The sequence below is a fragment of the Sus scrofa genome, chromosome 1, assembly GCF_054392235.1.
Source record: "Sus scrofa isolate SSC_HxYL_T2T_F1_AM1 chromosome 1, Sscrofa_HxYL_maternal_Yorkshire_Landrace_v2.0, whole genome shotgun sequence".
NCBI classification, from domain to species: Eukaryota; Metazoa; Chordata; class Mammalia; order Artiodactyla; family Suidae; genus Sus; species Sus scrofa.
Window position 1 is genome coordinate 53057939 of NC_139383.1, and position 11430 is coordinate 53069368.

Consider the following 11430-nt stretch of genomic DNA (forward strand, 5'->3'; position numbering starts at 1 on the left):
TAGCAGCTGAGGGAAATCTCTGGCCAACAGTCAACAAGAAACTGAAGTCCTCAGTCTTACGGTTGTAAGTAACTGAATACTGCCAGTAAACATGGATCTTTCTCCAGTTGAGTCTCAGATAAGACTGCAGCCCCAGCTGGCACCTTCACTGAAGCCTTGTGGGACCCTGTGCCCAACCATGCCCAGAATCTTGACCCACAGAAACTGTGAGATAATAAATGTGTGCTGTTTTAAGCCACTCAGTTTGTGGCAAGTTGTTATGCAGCAATAGGAAACTAGTATAGTTAACCCCTTCTACCACTATTGTCATACACAAGCACACGGACCATTGCCCTATCCTCTCCATAAAACTAATCGTCATTTTGATAAGATTAGTGGTCAGTACTCATAATATTGCTTTGACTTCATAAATATAGCTGAACAATATTCTCAAATAAGGCTATAATTAATTTTTTTTTGCATACATTAATTTTTTCCTGGAGTTAAAAGCAGCTTGGATTTTTTCTGTTCACCTGGTTTTCTATGTATGTATCATATATTGTCCCTAAAACTCTCCAGATGTCCAGCTTTTAGTATGTTCAAACACAGTAGGTTGTTAAACAAGGTACCTAAAATGCACAACCATAAAGGAGAAGACTGATAAATTAAAAATTTAAATTTTAAAATCTTGCTTACTTAAAAGATACAAATAATGCTATACACAGTCCACTCAGTAGAAGTTATCCATTATATGAGAATGACAAAATGAAAACGAGAAAACAATAGAATATCTAATAAGAAAATATAAAAAATATATGCAGGGGAAAAGTTAACAAATAGCAGCTGCTTCTAGGTGAACACTGCCTGAGCACAGAGGAGAGAGGGTGACATATCCTTTTCTTTGAGTTTTGTACATGTGTACATATTGCCTTTTCAGAAATACATATAAAAGTATTACTGAAAATAAAAGAGAATGAGTTAAGTTTTATATTTAACTACATGTAGTAAAGTAAAAATTTATGAATATGCTGAGACAGGTAGAGCCTATTTTTTTCATTTCCTTCTTACCTATCTTGACACATAGGACAGGATGTTGCTTCCAAATATATTTGTGCGTTGAACAGTTCCTACCAGTTCATGGAGGCAACAATCATTTCTAACACTGTCTCTTGCCACCTCGGACACATTTGTACCAGTTGAGAAGTGGTGTCAATAAGTGCCAGGTGAATTTAATTGAGGTGATAGATGTTTTGTCCTTCTTTTCCTCCCACTGTGTGATATATGTTTTAAATTCTCTGTTTGCTTCTTATTCCTTGACTAATCTCCTTCGTAGGATAATCCATCCTTTTAAATGTATAGAGTCTAAGAGGAACTGAGAGCTGAATAATTATTTACATTAATTTTAGTCAATCATTGCTGTGACACATTTTAAACATTTCAATTATTATATTCAATTATTATAAAGTCACACGAAATTTTTTTTTTTTTTTTTTTTGCTTTTTAGGGCTGCACCTGCGGCATATGGAAGTTCCCAGGCTAGGGGTCCACTCAGAACTATAGCTGCCAGCCTACACCACAGCCACAGCAACATGGGATCTGAGCCACATCTGCGACCTATACCACAGCTCACCTCAACACCAATGCCAGATCCCCAATCCACTGAGCAAGGCCAGGGATCGAACCCTCATCCTCATGGATACTGGTCAGATTCGTTTCTGCTGTGCCACAATGGGAATTCTGCTAATTCTTGATTCTTTTTAAAAATATAATTTCAAAATTCACCTAAAATTGGAAATCCATTGTTTCTTTCATATTCAATTTGCTTTGACAGAAAGTCTTTACTTAGTTTGTCAGTTTGGTCACTAGAGAACAGATTGACTCCAGGAATGAAACGATGCTCCAGTTGTTCTGTCTTGAGGCACTGCACAAAATATGTCACGTAGTTATCAAAGCTGAACTCCAGGTCCTTAGAGTGCCCCTCACTGTCGTGTGGGTCCCTGGGTACAGACTTAAAAAGACGTAAGTTTTCACAATAAGAACAGAACTTTTCTGTTCCTTTCAGTTTTCAAACTTTTTTCTCAGTAGTTTTAAAAGACAATGCATGGGAGTTTCCATTGCGGCTCGGTGGTAACAAACTCAACTGGTATCCATGAGGATGTGGGTTCGATCTCTGGCCTCATTCAGTGAGTTAAGGATCCAGCGTTGCTGACACAGCTTGGATCTGGCATGGCTGGGCTGTGGCTGTGGCCTAGGCTGGCAGCTGCAGCTCCAATTCGACTGCTAGCCTGGGAACTTCCACATGCCACAGGTGCAGCCCTAAAATGAAAAATAATAATAATAATAATAATAAAAGACATTTCATGAGTTTTCAACCCTCTTTCCTATTGAATAAAAAAGAAAATCATTATTTTTACTAATTTGCAACTTATTTCATTCCGCAAAGAACTTTGGGCATCTTATAGGAAAAGTATATAAAGATATAATAAACAATATAGCTTTTTATAACACATACAAAGATATAAAAACCTTATTGAAGATATATATAAATAATATAATTGTAGAGCCACTCAAAAATGTAATTATTTTTTCAAACGTATGCTTAAAATTTCAAAAACATATTGTTCCTTCCCTCTCCCCCATTCCTACCTAAAATATTTTATTCTATCAGGATTATTTCAACTACATGAAACTGGCAGGTATTTATATTATTCATCCAGTTATTTAGTACCTAGACCAATCTTGTTTTAATTTTTATAACATGATTTTGCCTTATTAGGCTGCAATATTTACATTAATCATATCCAGTTTTTTATAGTTGAAAAATTTAACGTTTATGAAATATTTTATCAGTAATATATATATTTCATGCTTGCTTCAAATCTTGCATTTGAAGCCTTAAAAAACCTCCTGTGTACTTATGTTTAGAGCAGATTTTTATTATAGCCACAAATTAGAAATAACCAATATGACCTTCAGCATATGAATGGTTAAACAAAGTGTTATATTCATACTATGGAAAACTACAAAGAAAGAACAAACTGTTGATACACACCACAATCTGGATAACGCCATAGAAAGTTATATTGAAATAAAAAATTAAATCTCAATGGTTCACATGCTGTGTGATTCCATTTCTAGTGGTTCATTAGGCTTGTAAATTACTGCCTGTTTTATAGTGAGGGGAAAATGTCAAACCCATAAGATTACAGTTTGATTCCGCATATATGACATTTTCTCAGTGAAAAATTATAGAAAGGTGGACATGTAACAGATAAGTTCCTGGCAGTGTTTAAGGGAGGAGTGGAAGCTGGAAAGAATTAATTGTGGCTGTTTGTACATTCTATTGAATTTTATACATATACAATCATGTTATCTACAAATAATGAAAGTTTTACTCTAAGCTTTATATTCCACCTCTCCCCCCGAGACTTTCAGTGCTATGTGGCATGGAAATGGTGACAGCAGTTATCACAGCCTTGCTCTCAGTCTCAGAGGGAAAGCCTTCATTATTTCACCAGTAATTACAATTTAGGTTGTAGGTTTTCTAAAGTACACTTTCATCAGATTAAAGAAGCTCTCTTCTATTCCTAGTTTGCTGAGTTTTTTCCATGAAGCTATGTTCAATTTTATCAACTCTTTTTCATCATCTATCAAAATGTTTGTTTTCTCTTTTCTGCTAATACATGAATTACATTGATGTTTGCAATGTTAAAATAAACTCATATCCTGGGGAAAAAAAAAAAAGAATTAATTGTGGCTGTAAAAGTGCAACACGGGAGTTCCTACTGTGGCACAGTGGTTTAAAGGATCAGGCATTGCCGCAGCTATGGCGTTGGTCAGAGCAGTGGCTCAGATTCAGTCCTTGGCCTAAAAACTTCCATATGCCACGGTACGGCCATAAAAATCTTTTAAAAAGTACGACATAAAGGATGGTTATCCTGAGGGAAATGTTGCTTATCAAGGTCAATATTCTGGTTGTGTATTGTATCACAATTTTGCATTGGAGGAACCTATCTAGCATGCACTTGGGAACTTTCTCAAGGTTATTTCATACAAATGGTATGCAAATTTAAGATAATTTCAAAATTATATATAATTATTTCAAAATAAAAATATGATACATTATAGATAGATACAAATGGAACTCAGTAATATATTTAAAAATTGTACATCAATACTTAATAGGGATAATAAAGATACTGAAGGCTGATTTGATATTTTATACATGAACGTAACCACCATACAGGAGAATTTAAAAAATAATTCTACTATCTCAGTAGTTGCAGGAAAGGCATAGAACAAAATTCAACATCCAGTGATAGTGTGTACTCTTAGTGCACCAGGAACAGAAGGGAACTTCTGAAATCTGATTGTTTTAAAAAAGCTTACAGCAACTAACAGCACAATTAATGGTAAAAGACTGCTTCCTCCTTAAGGTCCAGAACTGGATAAGGATGCTCCTCTCTCCAGGCTCAAGCAGGGATCCTTGGGTTGGGACCCCAGTGGTGAGGGAGCGTGATAAAATGGATGCCTGGAGTGACCTTGGCTGGGAAAGGGCAGGGAGGCGGCCAATCAGAGGCTCTGCAGACCTTTAAGCAGCACACTGTGCGCATACATGATGTTAAACAAGAAGCAGCCAATCAGAATTCCCAGGGCTGTGATGTGGGGTGGAGCCTGTCTTCACCTCCTGGGCCTAGGCTGAAGTAGGAGACCTGGAGCCCCTGGTGGAAGTACTGGGCTCCACTGTCCTACAGCTGGTGGTGCTGTCACCTCTCTGGGGTGCCTGCCTTTTGGCATCCTGTCCTCAGGGGTCATCCTGTCCTAGGGATCCTCTCACCTAGACCTGATTCAGGTGAGTTAACTTTCAGTAAGTCAGTCAGCCTCCTGGCCTTTCTTTTGCCCCATCTGTTTGCTCCCTTTTCTCTTTGGTCTCTGGGCTTTTCTTAGACTGATTTGAAGATTTATTTTTACATTTCAGTTACCCGGAGTGCCTGGGCTCAGCACAGCTGGACACCTGCTGACCTGGGTCAGGGTGGTACCTGCTCTCCAGGAGGCCCCACAGGGCAGCACAGGGCACCTCAGCAGCCCTGGCCGGACCATAAGATCCCCTGGATTCCCAGGGCTACCTGAGGGATGGGCAGGCTGGGCTCCCCTAGGTCTGAAGAATTGTTTTCAAATGTTGCATGAGTTAATCCTTCATTGATCCTTTTCTCCTGTGGAAACTTGTTTCCTGGTCTCCTATTTGTCAATTAATATTCTGCTTGACTATCTGCATATCTGTTAATGAAATAGATGGTCTATACTTTTCTTATTAGCTGATATCCTGGGCAGACTGTAGTTTCAGTGTTATGCCGGCTTCCCAAAAGTATTTGAAAAACAATTCCCAGCGTTTCCTCCAATTTGGGAAAGTCTGGAAAACTTAGGTTTTTGGTTTGTTTGTTTGCTAAGTGTTTGAAATTTGAGCATTTAATAAGTTTGTGCCTAGAATGTGCCTTGTGGAAAGTTTGTTGTTTTTGGATCAATGGTTGATTTTTTAAAATAATTGATTCCATTTATTTATTTATTTACTAAATAAGAGTTTTTCTACATTTTTGTTATTTTTGTGTTAGCTTCCTCAAGTTTTTAGAAAGTGGTGCATTTTGATCTTTGTTGTAATATATTTTGTACTAAGCATTTCATAAAATCCTCTTGGTACCTTGTTGAGGTCTATAGCCTCTGTAGATGATCACTCTGTGTGATTCCTGATATTGAGTCTGTGTGTCTACTCTGTTTTTCTTCATCAGTTTTTCTAGTGGTTCACTAACTTTTTAATATTTAAAAATATTTTATGGGAGTTCCCTTCTTGGCTCAGTGGTTAATGATTGCCACCTAGGATCCATGAGGAGGCAAGTTCGATCCCTGCCTCAATCAGTTGGTTAAGGATCTGGCATTGCCATAAGCTGTGATGTAGGTTGAAGATGGGGCTCAGATCTTGTCTTGCTGTGGCTGTGGTGTAGGCCAGCATCTGCAGCTCCAATTTGACCCCTAGCATGGGAACTTCCATGTGCCGTGGGTGGGACCCTAAAAAGCAATAAGTAAATAAATACATAAAAATTTTAAAAAATAAAAATATTTTAGGCTTGCAAATTACTTCCTGTTTTGTTTTTGTATTTCCTTTATGTCTGCTCTTATCCTTGTTATTGCTTTCATTTTATACTTTTCCGGTTTGATTTTTTTCTTTTGAATTTTTGAGAAGGCAAGTGAGATCATTGATTTCCACTCTTCCATTCTGACAGATTCTCTTAGGGTATAAATGTCCTTGAAGCACGGATGAACCTGACATTCCACATCTTCCCTCTTGTGTTTTCAAACTGTATGTCTTCAGATCATGTCTGCCTTCAGTGCCTCTACCCTGCCTGTCTGCAGCCACACCAGGCCTCCTGTGTCTCCACAGGAAAAAAAAACAAAACAAACAAAAAAAACACCACATAGCTTCTCTGTAGTATCACCAACTCATACAATTACTAACTATGTATGTATGTCCTCCTGTTGTCAAGATTTTCTTCTCCCTCTATCTGCAGCTACCACAGCTTGCAGTTTCCGTGGCTGGGCCTCAGCTGAGGGTACCTGTGAGAGTCTCTGTCCCCATTGCTGTCTTGCCTTGAGTGTTTCCATTTCCTGCTCCTGCATCTGATACAGTGTCTCACCCCACACGTCTGTATCCCACTCCATCCCTGTGTCTGCCTTCCCCTGTGCTTCTGCTCATGGGAGCTAATGTGTCTACAGTGCCTATGCTTTAGTACCTGTCCGCATCCGGTATTTTCACCTCCTGTTCCTCTAGCCTGTGACTTACCTCCTGCCCCTGGGCATGCAGCTCATATATGCCTCCGGAGACCCAAGCTACTGTGTCACACTTTTGTTCTCTGTTCACCTGTTGAATGGCATCTTGGCTCTTCCAGGTTTGGGGTAAATAAAGCAGATATATACATTTTCTTGCCGTGTGTGTGTGTGTGGGGTGTGTGTGTGTGTGTGTACCTAAATTTTCACACTGGTTGGGTTAATGTATAGGGGACATGAAGGCTGCATCATGTGTTAATATACTTGGCTTAGTAGGACCTGTACAAGATGCCAAGTGCCTGCACCCATCAGTTATGAATGAGATTTTCTTGTATTCTGCATCTTTACTGCACTGCTTTTTTCAGGATGGTTGGGTGGTTTTGGATTATAGCATATCTCCCTGATGCACAAGCCTTTCCCTTTTCTCTTTCTGAGGTAAATATTACATTGCATTTTTGATGTGCACTTCCCTGATATTTGTGATAGTAGCATATTTTCGTATACTTCTTGGCCATTGGATATGGTTTTGGGATAATATCTATCAGGTCTTTTGCCCTTTTAAAATGGAATTATTTTGCTTTGTCATAACTGGTTTTTATTATGTTGAGATATGTCTGATCTTGGAGAGTCAGCGGTGAGTGATGGCTTGAAGTGAGATCTTAAATTCTCTGCACAGGAATTGCACCTGGGCAGCCTGGGTGAAAACCAGGGTACCACTAGACTGACTAGAACCTAGAAGCAGAATTGCCATGATTCTTGCCCCCTGTGAAAGCAAGAATGTTTCAAGGAGGCAAAGACTGTGAAAACAGATTTAAAGTTTATTGTTAGAGTCGCAGTACAACATGTGGGAGAGTGCACAGAGAAGCAGTTTATTTAAGTCAGAACCAAAGAGGTCATACACACCCTAAAGAGGAGTGTGGGTGTCAGCATCCCCCAAGTGAGGAGCACCAGAGAGGTCTTCTCTTTCTATTCCATCAGAGCCCAGCTCCTGCCATCAACTTTCTCCTTAGGGGTCAAAGAGAAGCCAGGCTCAATTTACTCAACCTAACAACTCCCAGCTGTTCTCAGCCCAGGGGCCCAGCTACCTCATACTTCATGCCACTGTACAACAACTCTGTTGCGAGTTTTTATAGTGAATGGGTGTTGAATTTTGTCAAAGGCTTTTTGGTGACTGTTGAGATGCTCATGAAATTTTTTTCCATTTTTTTTTTTTGTGTTGGTGTGATGTGTCACATTGATTTGTGAATATGAAAACATCCTTCCATCCTTGGAATAAATCACACTTGTATATATTGTTGAATTTGGTTTGCTATTTTTTTTTTTTTGAGGATTTCTATATGTATATTCATTCCTTTTTTTAATGTCTGGTTTTTGTGTCAGAGTTGGTGGCCTTGTAGAATGCATTTGGGAGTGTTCCCCTCTCTCTCTCTCTCTTTTATTTTTTTTTTTTGTCTTTTGTCTTTTTAGGGCCACACCCAAGGCATATGAAGGTTCCTAGGTTAGGAGTTGAATCAGAGCTGTAGCTGTTGGCCTGCACCACAGCCACAGCAATGTGGGATCTGAGCTGAGTCTGTGACCTACACCACAGCTCGCGGCAATGAGGGATTCCTAACCCACTGACGAGGCCAGATATTGAACCTGAAACCTCATGGTTACCAGTCTGGTTGGTTAACCACTGAGCCATGATGAGAACTCCCAGTGTTCCCCTCTCTTGTTTCTTTGGAATAGTTTGAGAATGATAGGCTTTAATTCTTCTTTGTATGCTTGGTAGAAGCCATGTATTCCTAGACTTGTTTTTGGAGAGTTTTTTGACTACTGATTCAGTTTCAATACAGTCTCTTCAGATTATCAATTTTTCCTAATTCATTCTTTTTTTTTTTTTTTTTTGTCTTTTCTCTGGCCACACCTGTGGCATATGGAGGTTCCCAGGCTAGGGGTTGAATCAGAGCTGCAGCCACTGGCCTACTCCAGAGCCACAGCAACTCGGGATCTGAGCCATGCCTGTGACTTACACCACAGCTCACAGCAACGCCGAATCCTTTAACCCACTGAGCAAGGCCAGGGATCGAACCCGCAACCTCATAGTTCCTAGTCGTATTTGTTAACTACTGCGCCACAATGGGAACTCCAATTTTTCCTAATTCATTCTTGAAAATTGTATGTTTTTAGGAATTTATCCATTTCTTCTAGTTTGTCCAATTTATTGGCATATAACCGTTCATAATATTTGCTTACAATTATTTACATTTCTGTGATATTAGTTGTAAGTTTTCCTCCTGTATTTCTTATTTCGTTATTTTCCTCTCTCTTTTTTCCTAATGAGCCCGGCTAAAAGCCTAACATTATCTAGTCGGTGACCCTGTGACTTGATTGAAGCATTTAATTCATTGACATTTAAAGCGATTATTGATAGGCATGTACTTATTGCCATTTTTGTTATTTGTTTTACAGTTGTTCTTGTAGTTCTTCTCTGTTCTGTTGTTTTCTTCTGCTGTCAGTTTCTTCCATTATGGTGACATGATTTCTTTTTTTTTTTTTTTTTTTAGAGTTTTGCTTATGTTCCTTTCTCTTGTTTTTACATATCTACTATAGGGTTTTGATTATGGTTACCATGGGCTTCATATATGTTGATCTATAACAATATCTGGTTGTTTTAAACTGTTAGTCATTTAAGTTCAAATAAGTTCTAAAAGATCTACTTTTTTACTCCCTCCCCTATGTTGTTTTTAATGTCATATTTTACATCTTCCTATCTGTCCCATAACTATTTATCATAGTTATAGTTGATTTTATACTTTTCTAATATTAATATTTTCTAATATTCATGGTAGCTTAAGTGGTTTGATTCACAGCCTTTAGTACTTTTTTTTTCTTTTTTCTTTATTTTTCTTTTTAGGGTATACCCGTGACATAGGATTTGACCCCAGAGCTAGGGGTAGAATCAGAACTGCAGTTGCTGGCTTATGCTATAGCCACAAAAATGCCACATCTGAGCCATATCTTCGACCTGCACTGCAACTTGCCACAATGCCAGATCCTTAACCCAGTGAGGCCAGGGATCAAACCCACATCCTCATGGATACTAGTTGGGTTCTTAATCTGTTGAGCCACAATGTGAACTTCCACTTTTTACCTTTAAAGTGGGATTTTTTTCCCCCTTCCTATAAGTTATTTTTTTTTCTTTTTGTCTCTTTTAGGGCTACACCTGTGGCACATGGAAGTTCCCAGGCTAGGGGTCCAATTGGAGCTATAGCTGCCAGTCTACATCACAGCTCATGGCAATGTCGAATCCTTAACCCACTGAGTGAGGCCAGGGATCAACCTGCATTTTCATGGATACTAGTTGGGTTTGTTACCACTGAGCCACAGTTCGAACTCCCATTATTTCTTGTAGCCTTTTCTTTTTCACTTAAAGAAGATCTTTTAATACTTCTCATAAGATTGGTTTAGTATTGATGAGCTCTTAGTTTTTGCTCCTCTGAGAAATTCTCTCTTCTTCAGTTCTGAATGACAGCCTTTCTGGGTAGAGTATCCTAGGTTTTAAGTTTTTTACATTCAACACTTTAAATACATCATGCCACTTGCTTCTGATCTTCAAAGACTCTTATGAAAAATCAGCTGATAGCCTTATGGACGATTCCCATCTATGTGACTCTTTGCTGTTTTCTTGCTACATTTAGAATTCTCTCTTTATCTTTCACTTTGCTTTTTAAATTATGACCTGTGTGGGTCTTTTGAATTCATCTCATTTAGGACCTTCTGTGATTCCTGTACCTGGATATCTGTTTCCATGTTCAGAGTAGGGAAGTTTTCAGTCATAATTTTGTTGTTGTCATTTGTCTTGTTTTTTGGTGTTTTTTCGTTTTGCTTTGTTTTGTTTGTCTTTTTAGGGCCACACTTGCGGCATATGGAGGTTCCCAGGCTAGGGGTCTAATCGGAGCTATTGCTGCCAGCCTATGCCACAGCATCAGCAACGCCAAATCCAAGCTGCGTCTGTGACCTAACCACAGCTCACGGCAAAGCCAGATCATTAACCTACTGAGCAAGGCTAGGGATCAAACCTGAAACCTCATGGCTCCTGGTTGGCTTCGTTTCCACTGTGCCAAGACTGGAACTCCTCAGTCATAATTTTATCAACTATTTCTAACCCTTTCTCTCTTCTCCTTCAGGGACCCCTGTAATGTGAATGGTAGTATGCTTGATGCTGTGTCACGGTCCTTTAAATTTGCCTCATTAATTTTTTTCTCTTTGTTGTTCTAATTGGGTGTTTTTTACTATTATGCCTTCCAGATTCTAATGGATTTTCTATGTTTTCTTATCTTCCGTATTGCCTACTCTTCTGTTCTAACTGGTTCTTTTTTATATTTTCTGGTTCTTTAAAAAAATTCTCCCTGTGTTCACCTATTCTTTACCCCAGTTCAGTTATCATTCTTACTACTATTGCTTCGATCTGTTCATCAGGTAAATTATTTATCTCATTTTCATTATGGTTATTTTCTTATTCTTTCATCCTCAATCTTCTCATTTTATTTGTTTCCCTATCTCTATGAAATTAGGTGAGAAAGTTACCTCTCCCAGTCTTAAAGTTGTGTCCTTGTGTGAGAGGGTCCCTATGCAGTCTGCTGTGCCCACTTG